Source organism: Phalacrocorax aristotelis, chromosome 4 (genome assembly GCF_949628215.1).
Source record: "Phalacrocorax aristotelis chromosome 4, bGulAri2.1, whole genome shotgun sequence".
Taxonomy (NCBI): domain Eukaryota; kingdom Metazoa; phylum Chordata; class Aves; order Suliformes; family Phalacrocoracidae; genus Phalacrocorax; species Phalacrocorax aristotelis.
In genome coordinates, this window is record NC_134279.1 from 4332982 (window position 1) to 4350697 (window position 17716).

At 46.4% G+C, this 17716-nt stretch overlaps 1 long non-coding RNA gene across 2 annotated transcripts in view; it reads left to right on the top strand.

Moving 5' to 3' along the window:
- Nucleotides 1-2236: 2236 nt before the first annotated feature.
- LOC142056002 (uncharacterized) overlaps nucleotides 2237-17716 on the top strand; it is a 93815-nt gene continuing 78335 nt past the window's right edge. For both annotated transcript variants that reach the window (XR_012660162.1, XR_012660161.1), the window contains exon 1: nucleotides 2237-2732. This is a non-coding gene — a long non-coding RNA (uncharacterized LOC142056002). The remainder of the gene's footprint in view (nucleotides 2733-17716) is intronic.

The window sequence follows — 17716 nt, forward strand, 5'->3', positions numbered from 1 at the left end:
CTGCTTTTGCTGTAAGAGAAAACCAGAGATAATTCTTGAGGGGTGAGGGAAGGAGAGCGACCATGTGGCCTTCTCATTTCTGTTTTCCCATCACATGGTGTGAGGTTCACGTTTGTGAAAGCTCATGGGACTTCAAGTCTCGGGCTGTCCCACCGTGGCACTGAGTGTCTTTCTAGTCTGTCAGCCTCATGCTTCCCCTGTGTTCTTGAACCCTTTTCAGGCCTTTGTCCTCCTGAAGAAGCATGCCCTGTGGCTCTCCTCTGGCCAAGCTATTTCAGGCTGCAATCTTAAGCAGTGCACAGAATTCTTCCTGTTCGGCTCCAGGACAGAAGGAACTATTTCCACCATGCACTGGTTGTTCTTGGGTGATGTTATGTTCTGTGTAGGGGTCCTCATGGATCCCCCCCCATATCCTCCTCTTTCTGGCCTACACCACGCCCTTGTGCTCTTGGCTGTGATCAAATATTGCTGCAGATGTTCCTGACTGCCATTTTTGAGCTATTTAGTGAGATTTAGACCTGTACCGTTCTGTGTGACATCTTTTTTGTATGCATGTACGTACCTGCAACTTCCCAGCTTGCTGTCCCACCTCTATTAAAATGACATCTTTCTGGGCAATGCCTTGCCAGATGCAGCAGTTCTGGCAATTATTAGCTTGTTCATTTCCTTATGTTAAAGAAATATACTAATGATATTGCTATGCTGCTCAGTCTTTCCCCAGGTGCCATTAGCAGCCAGGTCTCTTGTCAAGGGTGAGGCAGGAGAAGGCAGGTACCCTGCGCCATGCGGGAGCCCTCGAGGACGGGCTGCTGGGATGGCTGTGCCGCAGATTCCCGCTGGAAGAAGACACCCCCTTTTATTTTTGTTCCAATAGTTGGGAACGTTGGCTAAATCCCAGTATGGGAGTGGGAATAAAGGAGCTGTGAGCGTGGGTGGCATGTGGGGACGACCAGAGACTGCCCAGCTGTTCAGGTCAAGTTAGAAGGAAAATATCGTTCGGGCTGAAGGGCTTCAGGAGAGTACTTACTTAAGCAGCATATAATTTCTGCCATTCAAGATTAATTTCCTAAGATTTTAGTCCTCTGACTGCAAACTATTACTTTCAATGATATTCTGGGCCGAGTAACCTAAATTGCCATGATCTCCATAAAATGAAGGCTAAGTTGTAGGTCCATCTTCAGTGTCCATTGGAGATCTGGGTGTCAAGAGAAGTTTTTAAGCCTCCTGTGTCTGCATAGTTCAGAAATGTCTCAGTGCAGAACAATTAGTACTCAGGCTGGGAGACCTGGAGGAACACTGTCCAGTCCCTGCCAAATACATGACCACGACCAGGTATGTTGTGTTGGAGAGATTATTATCCCTTTCAAGATACCAGTAATGCAAAGCAAATTGGTATACTTATTTGCAATGTTCTTTTGTGTGTGTCAGCCCTGTTCAAGTCAGTTGAGCTGAATACTCCTATTCCTACAAATACTGAAGCATTGCTGCCCTCTCCCTCTCCTTGCTGCCTTTATTTGTGTTTTCCTCATGCTTGGCCTCACCCCATAAGGTATCTGGAGACACAGTGACCTCCCAGAAAAGTCCCTGCTCAGCGGGAGTTCACCTCCACCTCCCCAGCAGCAATGCTGCGAAATGCCAATGGGGAAGAAAGCACGCAGAGAGGTTACACATGTGGGAAGGGGGGGAAAGGGTGCTGCCTTCATCTGTTAGGTTGTGAAATGAGGTGTTAAATACCGAGTATGCCTTTTGTGCTGCTTGGGTGTTGTGGTTAGATTGCTACAGCGTGCGCTTGGCGCTCTGCTTAACCAGCTTTAGACCAGAGCCGTAGCCAAGGAAGTGCTTGGCGAATATCCACCTCCCCAAGAAGGGCTATTAATGGGGATGGGCAAGGAAAAATCTTTGGATTTGCTGAAATTACAGGGTCAAGGAGCTGTCAGGGAATGAGCCCTGAAATCCAGAGCAAACAGGTGGGGGGGCCATCTAGTCCAGGGGCAGTGGCTGGGGAGTTATGGTATCTAAGGGATTTATGGGAGCTGAGGTCTCAAGAAAGCCTTTCTGCAGATCAGAAGAGCTGCAGGACAGTAGCTTTTAAAGCTGAAGAGGTCATGCCCGACTGGCTAGTTGGGGTCAAGGTTGCTTTGTTTTGCACAACTGCTGTGTGTCACCCATAGAGCGTTTAAATGCTGCTTTTTGCTCGAGGCATTGCCAAAACCCCTAGTCTTGAGGGTGGTGTCAGCCATGGGGGTCTGCCCTGCCCCTCTGCACAGCTCAGGCAGGGCTGGGGCGAGCTGCAGGAGAAGGGAGCATCCGAGGCAGGAGCTGGCTGGGAACTTGCAACCGAGCATTTTGCAAAAGGGAAAAAGCAAATTTGTTGACATTGAAGGTATCGGTTTCAGGAAAAGAGAGGCTAATTCCCAGCTTGTCCAGCCTAGCCAAAAGAGAAAGGCTAGGATGAGCTAGGATAATACAGCATTGTAACAGAAGAAAGGACTTGGGAAGGTGCTTTAGCTGAAGAATAATGCTGGGATAAGAACAGATAGGTAGAAGTTGGCCGGGAGAATATTTAGGTCGGCAATTTTCTGATTATATCATGCAGGACCAGACTAGTCTTTTAAATGGAGTTATGGGAGGAAAATGTTTCTGGGTTTCACCCCGGAGCTTGTCAGATTTGCAGCCTGCGCCTGCTGCCACACACATGGATTGAAAACACCTTTCCCCTTCTTGATTTCTAGGTATTTCTGGGTTGGGAACGAAGTTGGCAAACAGTTTTCAAACAGCCTGCTACTGTATTTCCTCATGGAGTCTTTGCTTCTCTGTATCTGTTTCAAAGGATAGCTTTCCTCGGAAAGGCATGGTATTTTGCTTTAAAAAGACATTTTAAAAGGCCTAAACCTCAACAAAACATGCTGATCAGCCCAAGCTCGTATTTTTCTTTGAACGCTCAGTTTATGGCACTTTTTAAAATTTGTGTTCCTCATTAGAAAGAAACTTCTTTTTTGTTTTGGATGAGGAGGAACAAAACATGCACCCATGTCCCTGTGTCTGTGCCCATCCCTGTCCCCTGTGCCAGCCCCTCCGCACGGCGCCTGGAGCTGTAGCTTTCAGCGGCTGGAAGCACCAGCCTTCCTCGGGGGATTTTCCCTCAGCAGGGCTGCTTTCCCCGCAGGCAGCCTGTTAGAAATTCACTGCTTTTTTTTTTTTTTTCCCCCTCCATCTTTCTCCGCCCCCCCTTCTTTACCCATTTTCCCCCCACACTGCTGGCCTTGGCTGGGGCTGCGCTGCCACCTGGCGTCGCGGTCGTGAGTGGGAAGGGTGTCCTGCTTTTCCAGGCCCTCCCTAGGAAAAATGCTTTTCTTCTGCTTTTCGGGGCAATAGTACCTTCAGAAAAACCCCACCAACAACTGAATAACCTCCCAGAAACAAAACAAAAAGAATTGAAGCAGAACGGCATTGTTAGCATCCCCCAGGGTGCTGGACCTGCCTCATTTGGAGGAGGTTTTTATTAGATATAATTACATATTCTCTACTATATTTTATTAGATAGTTCAGTTGGGATTTGAGCCCTTCTGCAGTATGCTGTCATTTTCCCCATCCCTATTCCTGCTGTTCACTGAATAAGTCTCTTTGCAAACATCCTGACTGCCTCCCTGCACCCCGCTGTGGTGCCAGCCCTGCTGCAGACCAAGGCGCTGCAGGTTTTAGGGGGGGGTCCAAATTTGGGGTAGCTGTGGTGTCTGCCTCAGTTCTGCTGCTGGCAGATGAAATGCCCCTGCGGTCAATCTAAGGGGTGACGCTTCATCCTCATACTTTGGGGCAGTAATGTTATCTAGAGAGTTGATATGCTAGCAAAATGTAGATAAAATGAAGCACAGGCGATGTAAATGATATCTATAATTAACGAAGTGGAGCCCTCCATGTCCTACCTTTCTACCAAAGGATCGCTGTGGTACAGGAGTTTGCTTTCTCCCTGGTTTCACATATTTACATCAACTGGGTGGTGCAAGTCTCCCAAGGCAGAGTTAGGCCTTTGCTGCAGAGACAAGAATCGTAGCCGGTAATATGCCCGCCTTTGGAGTTGAAGGCTGGTGAAAGATAAGGATAATATTTATTTTTCCTTAGCAGAATACAAAATCACTTTCTTCTACAAATTCTGGCAAATGCCAGCTGCTGTTTTCGGGTCTTGCTGGTTTCTGAGCTGGTGCCCCATCTCCAAAGGAGAAGTGACCCTTTTCCCTCACCCTGGTGAGGGAATCACTTGCTCCTCAGTAATCACTGCTCAGGGTGAACTTCCAGGACAGAGGGGTGAATTGCAACCATCTTTCCAAAGCATAAACTAACAGGATCACTCCTGTTTCCAGTCTGTTTCATCCCAAATAATCGGCCTGCATCAGCCCATGGCACCCTCTGGCAGCCACCGTTGGCCTGCGATGGACCCGATTGCGGCTGTGAACGAGGGCTGCCACCACCGGAGTGGAAGTCTGGGGACTAAATAACACTGACTCTGGCTTTGCAAAAGTAAAAAGAAAACATTGCTCCCTCCTCCAGCCCTCTCCAGGCTTTTCTTCCCAGCGCACTGGGGATATGTTCAGAGATGCCATTTTGCAAAAAGCCAGATAATACCGAGTGCTGTCTGTAACCAAATGCAAGGCGGCGATGCAGTGAGATGTTTCTGTGGATGGCATAAAACACAAGCACAATTCCAGTGGAGCAGCCGAATCCGTGGATTGTGCCAAGGATGGGGCCTTGTTTTGCTGATCTACTGCAGCTCTGCGGCGTTTTCAGTTTGAGGTCTAAGAAAAGAAAATCTGGATGTAAATGCAGCTGTGAAAGGGGTTTCTGGTGGCAAGGAAAAGTGATATAAGAATATAGCCAGGATGTGCAGGCAGAGAGACTTATTTTGGATGGGAGAATCACGGCCATGTGCGCAAGCGTGAACCCAAATTACCGGTTTCTCTGATCTACCAGGGAAGTCAGACTTAAGAAATAAGGGCGAGGTGTGGCGCGCTCTCCTTTGGCAGGGTTAGTCTTAAGGTATGCAAAGGTGGTGTCTTACCCCTTAATTACGCTGCATCCTCACTCTTGGAGAAGGTGGGCATGTTTTTAAACTGTATCGCTAACCTCTTTTTTTTTTTTATTGAAGAATTCCTCACCTTCCTGGGTGAGAAATGAGCATATTTTGTCTGTGTTATTTTCCCTTGCTGTTGGATGCAAAAATAGTGTCGATTGTACCGGGCAGATAGCATAAGCAGGTCCTAAGTACTGAAGGACAGTTGCCGTTTCAAGACTTCAGTGTATTCCTTTCCTCTGTCCTTACTCCAGAAAGATGCAAATGAGTCACGGAGTGGAAGTCACCGAATATTGCAAGTAATATTTTGTTTCTGATAAATTAACACACTAACCTCCTCAAGGCAACTTTCAAGGTTGTTTGAAGCATCGGTGGCATTGTTGAATTGCTTTTCTATTACATTCATCTTCAACCCAAATGGATTCAGCAATAGTTTAAAAAAGGGAAAAAAAACCAAAAGTGAGTTAATGCTTTAAAGGCTCAAGAGGAAACCTGCTTGGCTGGACCTGGCTCTTTACAAAGTACCTGGGAATGTTTTGCTGCTTAGAGATGCCCTCTTGAAGAATTGTCTTGATGTGAAGGTAACAGAACAGCTGCAATAGTTTAGTCAATCTAGTGTAAAACCAAATTAAGCTGATAATCCCCAGTCAGAGCTTGCTCCTTCTCTAAAGGCTGTATTCTGAATGCTGCTGCAGATCTTAGGAGAACCAGGGCTGGGGTGCTCCTCGGGCGGCTCAGGGTGGCAGCCTGCGCTCCAGGCCTGGATCTCAACAGCCAGTAATTTGCGAGATCCTCTTTTTGAGACAAAAGAGAGAAAATCTTCCACGCTTAACCATTCTTCTGAGATTTTGGATGCACTGAAATCCACAAAGCAGGGGAAAGGTACTCCAGGTTTTCTAGCTTAAGCAGCACCTCTGGTCTTTCATCAGCAGGGATGAATCAGACCATCACAGAATTGAAGAGTTTTAATTCCAACTTCTTATTTCAATTTAACTCGTATACAAACCATCGTGCCATATCAGTGCAGTTTATTGTGAGATGATTCATATGGCAGATATGATTGTCCCCAGGACACGTTTCCTCCTGAATTTTCTTGTAAATATGTGACTTTGTTCTAGCAATGCTTTTTGCTTCCAGCTTCATTAATAGAGTGGGATGTTTACCCATACCAGACTGTCTTATTTGATTGCTTATATATAGGAAAAATTATTGCCAAGAAGATGAAGACACATCCCTGGTATAGCCTGAGGCTCCAGGGGCTAGTTTCTACTAAAAAAACCTGTTTAGCCTATTAGAAAAGCTGCTGTGCAAAGGCAAAAGCCGCAAACGTGCAGGTCCATCGCTATTGGGAGAGGACAAAAAAGGTTTTTAAAACGCACAAGGCCTAATTCTCCTGCCCCACAGCATTGTTCTGCTGACCTCAGTGGAAGAATTCCTGAATGACACAAGAGAAGTCCTCGCCCTTCCGAAGGGAATTCGAACTCCAGGAGATTTTAGGTGCAGGTGCCATCTGTGCATATTAAACCACAGTTACTGAATGTTTGTTACCTGCAGTGAAGCTGCATGGGGCCAGGTGATTGGTGATAGAGGGTTTTTTTTTAAAAAAATTTTAATAAATTTTGCATTGTCCGTTGGCTTTTTAATAGGCTCTGGGCTGAAAGTTTAATCTGTAAAAATGTAAGTGGTTGATGACTATAAATTGCTGAACAATATAGGCCTGTGAGGCTGGAGGATGCCGGAGAGAGACATTTCTGTCTTCCATAGTGAGGAACTGGACTGTGAAATTGAGCACATGGTTTTGCAACCTTGTTATTTTACAACCTTGTTATTTTTCCATTCATTTCTTGGCGTTCCATTGCTGCAGACATATTCAATTTATGAAGACACCCAGAGATAAGAAATCCCCTGTGACAAAGACAAAAAGTAAGCAAACAAATGGAAATGCTATAGGAAGGAGGTTAAAGAGTGCAGGAGCCTGGTATGGCTTTAGAAGAGCCCTTGACAAATCCAGATGTTATCCAAATGGCATACCGGATACTGCATCTTTTTCATCTTCAGGAAGGGTAAGTATATGAAGTATCCTGCTCTTCAATACAAGGCAGAAAACATTCCTCAACATGTGCCTCCCTGCCTTGCCCAGGCATGCTGGTGGCACCTCTTCCCCACGGAGGTGGTCTCCGGGGTACCCTCCAGGGCAAACTGTAGGGGTCACACATGAAATAACAGGCTTAATTTGCAGCGAGAAAGGCTCTGGCTAGGCGTGAGGAAAGCTGTGTAATGTCAAGGCCAGTGAGGCATGGTGAGAGCTTGCAGGGAGGGCTCTGGTTTCGGGAATCCTCTTTGATTTTTCAAGGCAGATGGGTCAGGCACCTTTCTGCAATGCCATAGGTGAATCTGAACTTGGTTTGGGGCTAAATGATGGTTTAGGTGACTTCTCATGGTCCATTTCTTTCTCCGCTTCCTTGATGATGAGAGAAGGACTTTCCTGGCCTCTCTCCTGGAGGCTATTGCTCATCCCAATATCAAATAACCTCACAGGGTCTTGTCTGCAAGGGGATGCATGTCTAGCTTTCTTCCTCACAGGTGAGTTTGAAGTCTTCTATTATTCTGTTAACATTAAAACAACCTATTGAATTTTTCTGATTATTTTGGGGAAAAAAAAAAAACCCAAGAGAAGAATAATCCTGCTTTGCAGTGCTCGTGATCTATAGGTGGGATAAGAGATAAACCAAGACCCAAAGTTTTAAGTGAAGGAAGGCAAGGGGATAGCCTGGGCAGAATGATGCTGGATAGAGATGAAGATAGATCGCAGTTTGGAGAAGTCAGTCACATATATTAAAATAACGTGATTGTGGTGTTTTCTGTGCTCTTGGTACATGCAGGAAGCGAAACCGAGGCCTGGCAAAATTTCTGATTAACAGTAGCAGTTGGTAGCCGCAGCTTTGGGAAACAGAATAGGAAACAAAGCCCTTACAGGCAATCCTGCTCATGCCATGTCCATCCATTAGTGCGTTAACGTTTTCCTAGGCGTCAATCCGCACGTGCCCCAGCGCGTTTGCCCCCAGCTGATGGCCGCCCTGGCAGTTGTGTAGATCCTGCTTGCATCTATTGATATTTGTTTCTGGAGTAACGTAACTTCCACTGGATTGTTTGTGAAGAAATGCTCCCTGTGATTTCTAACCTGCAAACGGCTCTTTCAGCAAGTTCCCCGCGGTCCCTGTGTCATCAGCAGGTATTTGCTTCCTTGCCACCTTCTCCAGGCTGTGGAAGTCTTGTTCGGCTACTGGGAAGTGACCTTGGGGCTTTTGTCTAAGCCAGAGAGTCCTGCTTTGCTTGCTTTCTCTCTGAATGGAAACCTTCAGTGCTGCTTCTGGCACTTGTTATCCTTTTGTCTCCATTTTTCTTCTCTGCACGCATTTTTTTAGACTTCCTGCAAGAGCTCCCCGCCTGTTTGGGTGATGCTCAGAAGGAGGCCCAAGGGTGGCTGGGGGGGACACCTGAGCAAACGTGGGAGGACAGAAACCGTCCCGGGCACTCTCTCTTCCTGCCAGAATTACTTTGTACCTTCTCAATGCTTCACATGAGCGAAATTTGCTTTCCCTGTGGAGGAAAATGTGACTTTCCCAGGCTTTGAACTTCAGTTTAGTATTAGCATTATATCAAAATAAATGAGGTGTATAATAAACAGCAACGCATAGAGGCTTTTCTGTCATTACTGTAAGCTAGGAAAATAGCCTTTCTTCCACTGCTCGACCGAAATCTTGATGGCTTAAATAATTTTACTGGCCAAAGGCTTTGAGGAAAATATTTTGTCAAATTCCTGATTATAACAAAGTAGAATAGACTGCACTCCTCAATTACCGAAGTAATTTCTATCGCTTTTCTCTTACAGAAGGAGCACTTAGAAAGACAGTTGACATATAACTAAATCCAAATGTAAACCAGGGATTTAGCGTTGCGTGTGAAATAGGAGCCTGTGGCATTTGCAGCTGAAGCACGCGAGGGAATACAGAAGTTTTGACGTGGAAGATGTTTTCGGTAACAGCCCCATTTACAGAGTGTTCCGCCACGTTTTGGAGACGAACCAAATAGATGATAAAGAAAAGGTTCATTTACTCTGGATGGATGGCGCTTTCTAAAATAAAATGTTGTCAGATAGATTTTTATCTGACGCAGAAGCTACCTTGTAGACAAGGTCTTCACGATGGATGAATCTGGAGCTCCGAGCATGAACGATTTGGCAGGTCTCCCAAGACGACCAGGATTTCTGATACTGCAGCTATTTTCTCGGTGCTTTAGCACATCCCACAGGCGCTGCGTGAGTATCTGTGCAACACGAATGTGCTCCAGGGGCCTGGTGGCCTCATGGTCTGTTTGGGGCAGTTGGCCTCATGTTTTTAGTGAGGGTAGATAAAAACATGGGGAGGTGCATATTCCTCTCTTCTGCCATGTCCTCCTTCATGCTCCTGGCACCACCGGTTAAGGATGGCAGAGCTCAAGACAAGTTAGAAATGATTCTAGAAAATGTGTTCCCAACTCTGCCACAGGTTTCCATGCATTTAAAACCTTAGCAGAAGCTGTTCAGCCTCCCCAGGCGGGGAGTATCTATCCACTGCATGCTTGCCCTCCACCACACTAGCAGTCCCTCAGCCTTTATGGGGAATATTTACATGCCTGAGGTTGCACTTGCATGTCATCATCTTAGAATAGGGTCTAAATGCTCATTCTTGTAGGATCAAGCCTGATTTAAGGAAGCTCTGCTACTGCAGCTAGCCTAGCGTATTTAAACAGTTCAGCAATGAGAAAATGCGCAGCATGTTTCCCTTTGTAAGGGTCACCCGAGTTGTGTTGGTGTTAATCCAGTTCTTGGTGACAGACTCTGGAAGGGGGTCGGTTGGATGGCATTGACTGCATGGTTTTGCTTTCAGTCAGTCATAAAAACTGATGGAAATTCTTTTATTGCACTCTTCCAGTGCTATTTCCTTAATAATCCCATCTTCAGTTATGTTTTGGAGGAGAGCATGAGGAAAGCACAGAAGTTGTGTGCCAGTGAGCCTCTTGGGTACCTGGGGATCAAATGGGGAGGGAAGATAGGATGGAAATAGGTAGGGAGTTGAATGTAGTGGTGAAGAATATACTTAAGCACGGCAGGACAGGGGCGAGCTTCCTTAAGACTAAGATTGATGTGCGTTGTAAATTTCATTTTCTCACAAGCCTGTAGTATTGGTCACTGCTGGGATTTATACTGTGGAGTAGCTGATTGACAGTAAGGATCGACATCTGGTGAGTGAGTTCAGACCGTGGCTTAATTTCTTTGTGAATAAAGTGTACAAAAACGTGAGTCAAAACTCATATATAACCGAGGACAAGCATGCTAAGTGCATTGACCCGCGCTGCACGGTTCATTCCCCAGCCTGCCACCATCTTCGGGAGTGTCATCGCATACATCCTGCTCCCCTGCAAAATGGAAACGCTTCTGATCTGGATGATAAACCCATATGGAAGATCTGGGGATTTGCTGTCAGGCAGAAGGAGGGCGATGCCAATACTGGCTGGTGAAAGCTGTACTTCTCGTCTGATTCTTGATTCCCCAGAGGCAGCTGACAGAATAGCGATAGAAAGACGACAGTCTTCGTTATTGCAAAGGGCTATCACTACGCAGCATGCCAGGAAGATGAAAAATGCAAAATGAACAAGAGATACAGCCTGCAGGGCACTTCCTACTCTTTTCACTTTATAGTATGTTTACTTGTCAAGAGCCCCACAGGTGGTATAATGAAACCCTGTCAAATTTTCCTTCTGCAGCAAGCTGGGGACATGGAAGCGAGGCTGCCCAAATGGCAAAAATGACTTCGTATGGCAAAAGCCTGCCTAATACCTGCTGAAGTGCTCAGAGCAGCTCGGTGGATGCCAAGGACCCACAGGGCTACCACATCTCCCAGAGTGACTCCTTGACGATAGCTTAGAGTGAACAAGTATTCCCTTTCTTACACATGTGTTATGCTCATTAACCAGGGGACTTCCATCTGAACTACTGGAGGCCACTCGCCACCAGATCACCATCTAAATTCTTGATGTCTGTCTTGGAGCAATCAGAAGAGAACAAATGGCTCTGAAACGCAAATGTTAAGCTTTTCATTTCTTCCATGTTTCTGAGGGAAGTAGGCTCACCACGTTGTTCCCATGAATTTACCAAGTGGAGGGTGCTGTCTCATTTTATCTGAGTATATGGGACACAGCGTGACTAGACCCAGGGCTGAGACTTCCCTAATGGATAGCTAAATCACTATCTCTACAAATAAATGCTTACAGAAATTATTAGTTTACAAATAATTACAAAATGCATAGTAATTGCAAAATAAAACACATAAGTATTTGCAAAATTAATTGCTGTTAGTTCCTAGTGTAGCAGATGCAAAAATTTCTGTTAAAATGTTTCTTCGTGGCTGTGCTGGTTTCAGCTGGGGTAGAGTTAATTTTCCTCCCAGTAGGTAGGGAGGGGGCCGTGGTTTGGATTTGTGCTGGAACCAGCACTGACAACTATGGGATGCTTTGGTTACCGCTGAGCGGGGCTTACACAGAGCCAAGGCCTTTTCTGCCCCTCACCCCACCCCACCTGCGAGGGGCTGGGGGGGCACAAGGGGTTGGGGGGGGACACAGCCAGGACAGCTGACCCCAACTGACCCCAGGGATGTCCCACACCACATGGCGTCATGCTCAGCACATAGAGTTGGGGGGAGAGGCAGGAAGGGGGGGTGACGCTGAGAGTGATGGCGTTTGTCATCCCGAGTCACCATTACACATGATGGAGCCCTGCTGTCCTGGGGCTGGCTGAGCCTGCCTGCCCAGGGGAAGGAGGGCGTGAGTTCCTTGTGTGGCTTTTGCTTCACCTATTAAACTTCCTTAATCTCAATCGATGAGTTTTTGCACTTTTACCCTTCTGATTCTCTCCCCCACCCCACCGGAGGGAGTGGGCGAGCAGCTATGTAGGGCTCAGTTGCCAGTTGGGGTTAAACCATTGCAATTGGCCACTAGATCTGGATATATGCTTTATATTTTTAGTGATAATAAGAGCTTAACATAGGTTACTTTTTTTCCCCCCCTTTACTTTGCCTGTGTGCCATGAAGATTAAATCAGAATCAATCTTTACATTTCAATGCAATCCCAAAGAAGCGTAATAGTAAGTAGGCTTAGATTTGCGCTACGGAAAAGACACTTGAAACCCCACGTTTTGACCAAATTTTCTAACTTTGCTGGTGGAAAGAATGAATAACCTTGTTTATTCATTGTCTGAAGAACATTCTCGTGACAGAAGCCTTAATAATAAATCACACTGGTAGCTATACGGTATTTAAATGCTCCCTGTAAATGCAATGTTGCATTAGTTGGTCTTGCTAGTCTTTAAATTGCTGTCTAGAAAGTGACAGAGCCGGGGAGTAGCGACGGCGCGGTGTAAGCCGAGATGGCCAGCAGCACTCAGTGTCTGTAGAAACCCCACCGTTAACAGGCAATAGGCATGCTTAAGGAAATGGATCCCCTTGTCATTGAGTAAATTAGGGAATGAAACCCTTCTGCAAATTAGTTGCGCACAAAAAAACCCTGGACCCCTAAATAAGATAAATCATTTGCCAAAAGCCCAACTCAGCCGGTTCTGGCCTAGAGAGGCACTTGCTGCTGGTGGGCTGAATTTGGGTTATGGAGAGTTCTGGCTTACCCAGTAATCAACAGAAAACCTGTGGTTTTGCAGGCGGAAACCTGCCGAGGATGGTGAAGGAAGATCCCCGTGCTCCCTGCTGCTCCTGCTGTGGTGCGGGGGTGAAGCGAGTGGCCCTGGGCATTAAAAGCCCTTGATATTTTTAATTCTCTAGGGGTTTCAGGACCCCTGTGGCCACTGTGTACATTTAGGTGTCTCACCCAGAGTTGTTCTAGCTGCCGTGGCCCAGAGGAGCCACTGCTTTTGAAACTATCTGCTTGTTTTCTGCTGTTGCTGGACCCTTGCTCTCAGGATGTCCCTTGGTGGCTGAACCACAGCTGATCAGATGCTGCCAAAGCTTTGGGGCCCCTTGACCGGGTTAACCGACATTGTTGTGAGCTATTGAAATCACAGTGGGTTTACTTCGTTGGAGTTTATTTCATTATTCCATGGAAAATGTATTGATATAATTTCTTCAGTTTTTGGGGGAATGATCATCTGTATAGATTTAGAACCCTACCAGCTGGAAGAGGAGTGAAAAGAAAGCAAGCACAAGCATTCCCGAAAACTAGGAAGATTTCCTACGATCCTTTACAAGCAGGTCACCTGCTGTAGCATTAACTCATTTCAAATATTAATCTCCTTCAAAACAGCAACCACTGATTCTCCTAGGTGACTGTCAAAGGCGATACATGGGAATAAACCCCACGCTCTGCATTGCTGTGTCACCCGGAGCCCCCTGGGATCAGTCCCCTGGGAGAACCCTCCATGAGGACCCTAGGCCCCAGAGCTGTGGCCCCGCTGACTTGTCCAAACACACTGGGTAAAAGAGGACCGTGGGCAGCGGTAAATCCTGTCTCCTCTTGTGGGAGACAACCTAGGTCCTCCCTGTGGCTGCTATTCGGGCACTGCTCCATGGCCCCGGGTGAGCAGGTAGGTCCCAGGCTAGCCATCCGTTTGCAAGGATCTACTTTCAAGAAAAGAATAGGTGTTTGCTTGGTATTTCTTGACCTTGATAGGCCTTTAAGAAACAGCAGTCACGTCCTGCCTGGTGAGTCTTAAAATTGCTGTCCTGCGTGAGGCTGTCATCACCCCACGGCTAGAGCTCCTTCCCCTGTCGAATCCATCAGCCTGGAGACCCCATGCGTGGGGTCTCGTGCTGCCATGGCAGAGAGGGACAGCCCTGGGGTGCCTCAGCCTGGCAGCAATAATATTTCCCGGCTGTTTTCTCCCTTGTTTCAGAACAGCACAGCTGCTGTGTCCCGTCGGTACGGGGACTCATATTCCCCTCCCACCACGGTCCCAAGTGTGTCTTTCTCCTTTAGAGCAGGCCTTCTTTTCCCATGGACGCAGGAGAAGTCCTATCTTTTTCAGGTAATAGGATTGAAATTGCCTCTGTACTAATGACTAAACCAGGGCAGCGCTTTGTTTGCTCGGGGGACTTTCCTGCTTTGTTCCGGCTGAAACTCATACAATCCTCAGGACGACTGGGACCTGGCAAGGCCATGGGTTTTTTACCTGCAGGTATTTCCTCTATAAACGTAGGGAAGGAGCAAAGCGTGTTAAATCTGCTGGCCTGTAACTCTGAGCGCCTGGTGCTGCTCCCCTTGGGATTTCATGGCTTTGTAAAGGCTTCAGTTATCCTGCAGATAGCCTCAGTTTAGTTCCAGTTCATCCCTTGCTATGAATCATCCTAATGAAGATGGAAAACAGAAGCTACGGGAGCAAAGGAGGCAAAGGACTGCGCGCTTCTCCACAAAAAGAAGTTCAAGACGTATCTTAAATTAATGGAGGAGTTCAAACAAGGACTGGGTATCTCATCTGCTCGCCCAGCCTGCGCTGATACCAATTATTTGCCTCAGCATCAGGCCACTTTCTACTGGGACAGTGATTTTATCAGTGCAGTCACTAAAACCCATTACATAAAATAATAACTGCTTTCATATTTCTCATGCGCTTACATCTGTTGCAGAAGTCTTCATTCTACAGAAAAAATTGTGCAATAATCGTATCTTCATCTTTACATGGTGACTGAAGTTTTCAGGTTTGGCTCCCTCACTTGCTGTTTATTTCCACGTCCTCCTGGAGGGGCTGTTTTATCTCTAAAGGGAAAAATGTGCAACATGTTTCAAATAACCTCCATCAAATTAGAAGCTGAGTGGGAAATGTTCCCACAAATGTTCCTTGGAATTCATAAAAGCTGGACATCAAGAATTATGAAATTATTTCAGGTTTTATTTTCTGCAGCTAGAACAACACAAGATAAATCAGAGAAACGACATAATGTCTTCCAAGCGTCTGGATCCAAGCTTTTGCAATTTTGTGTGCATCTGTATACCAGAGACTGTATCTATTTCCCTTTCATTCATATGCAGATTTCTCTTGCAATACGCTGGGAAACTAACACATCTGATATTTAGCGGGTAAACATTTACAGAACAAAGTATTATAGTTCCCAAAATAATTTAAAAATTGGCGTAGCTGCAAATTACATTGAATGATGATCATCTGTGGGCCCAATGGGATGCAATTAGCATATGCCAAAGTCAGCGGGGCTGCAGGCGAGGGTGCGAGGAGGCGCGGGAGGATGCCTGGCCTCACGGGGGGGGGGGGGAGGGGGGGGGGAAGAGGAGATTTGCCATCAGCTTCCATCTGAAAGCCCCCTTCGTCTCTGTCAGACTTGGCGGGGGGGGCTTCCCCGAGCCCCTTGCAAGCCCGTTGCTGGTGGGCCTGCGAAAGGCCACTAATCGCCGTAGTAAATCCTGGTTACCAACCAAAACACGTGGGAATGGGCACTGCTCAGCCTCTCTTACCCGTCGGGGATTTTCAAGGGGCTTTAAAGCCAATTTGATTAAAGGGCAATGTTTCTTTTCTCCCATGTGTGCTGGAGAACGGGGTTATGTAGGATGGCTGAGTACCCCGGTTCGATGGCATGGGATAGTGGGTAGATTTGCCACTCAGGAAAGCGTCGTGTGACAAGCTGGACATGATAAAGCATGGACAAGAAACAAAGCATGTGTCAGTGGAAGTGACAATTAGTGGAAGTGTTTACCAGAGGCCAAGGTAACTAGTTTTATTCAGGGAACAATTTACCCATCTCTTGTAATATTTACGCCTCCAGCAGCTATGCTGCATGGATGTGAGGGTCTTCTACTATTTAAATAGCAATGTCCGGCTGTTGCCCCTCACAAGATACCTTAGCTCCTCCTCAGGAGTTTAGGTTTTTGTTTGAGTGGCCGATTTGCTGGAACATAGTTTAGTTATGTTCAGACCTCCGTAAATTTTGCCCTGCTGAAGCGTTACCATGAAATGTATACGGTACTTTCCTGTAGTTGGATCTGTTGGTGGAGACTTGGGGGAAAAAGGAGCTCTGAATAACTTAAATCAGGGTTATGAAATCCTCCAAATGAAGGAAACCCAGTTAGAAATTAAAAAAACTCTTTTCTAAGGAAGCCTTTTACGAGGCGGCAGAACATGGACGGATATAGCTGATGCTAAGCCATTCGCCCAGGCAATGGCAAAGGCAGATGGTGTTTGGATCAGGATCGAAAAAGGGAGCCCCAGGGCTGTGTGGACAGTTCTGTTTCAGCTATAAATCTCTCGGTGCTTGCCTTCATGCTATCGCTCTTATAATTCACATGTACTGCTAAACTGTCAGCACATTTCTTCCTGTTAATAAGAAGTCTAAAATGGGTTTTATTTTTCATTTCTGAGAGTGGAAGATTTCAGAGGATGCTAAAAAAACAGGTCATGACATTTTTCTCAGAGGAGGACGCCAGACATTGTAATTTTGTATTACGAAGATATATAAAGGAAGAGAGAGAATTAATTACAAGGAAAATAAATGTGCAAAACCCAATTCTTTTTCAGAAAATCATCTTTATTTTCCATAAGAGATCATAATTCAGGTAGACGTTTAACCATCTGCCCAAAATTTAAGGTCAGGATTATTCCGCTGTCACATACTCTCTTGCTGTAAGCTAAGCATCTCCTTAAAAGCCTAAGTGCCTTGCTTTGGAAAACGGAGATAAAACTGATATGGCTGACTGCGTAGAGAAAAAGGTCAGTTTGAAAAGCATGACCAAAGTCAAACTGCTCAGGTTGAAGACCCGGTGGTCCTCAAGAGAAAATGTGCCCGTCGAAAACTCTTCTCCCCATGAAGCTTTGAGGAGAGGAAGCTCCGACAGAGTCTCGTGGGCAGAAGACAGTCAGCTCGCAGCAGGTGTGGCCGCAGCAGGGGACGAGGGAGATGTGGCACCTCCCCAGCACCCTTGCGTGCGCTCTGTAGGCACCATTACCGCGGGCGAGAATTAATACGGGGAGTTGCGAGGAATGTGAGACTAATAATTTGACCACAGAGGAAAGGACAGAGAAGGAACAGTAAGAGTTCTTTGCTCATGGCAATTTTATTGACCCCTTATTAAATTACATCCATTGTATGGTTTGAAAGAGCTCCTCCTTTTATCTCAACAGCCATCGGGATTGAAACAGCAATAAAACTCTGTTGGCAAGTGCCACAAAGGTGACTTTGTTTGCAGAGCCCCTCTTGTATTTCTGCTTGGTCAGAGAGCAAATCAACCCAATGAAGTTCTCACAGGGCAATGTTAGGAAGAGGGGGAGCGTTGTAGATGCTCATTTTAGTTTTGGCTAACTCTACGGGAAGACAAAAGAGGTGCTTTAATAGCAGATGATGTGTATATGCTAAGCCTGAAAAAGCCAGAAGTTGAGGCGGAGAGGGTAAGGTACTGATGACAGCTTCATGCAGATGACTCAGAGACTCAGCCTGTTTAACCAGCGCTGCTGAAAGCCCCTGTTATTTATGCTTCTTCGGACAAACAACATCATCATCTTACCAGGGCAAGATGCAGGGCTGCTCTCGCCGGGGAGGGAGGGGGCAATGGGCTTACCCAAAAAGCCTGGGGGGCTCGCCGTGCTGCAGCAGCCTGCTGCGCAGGAA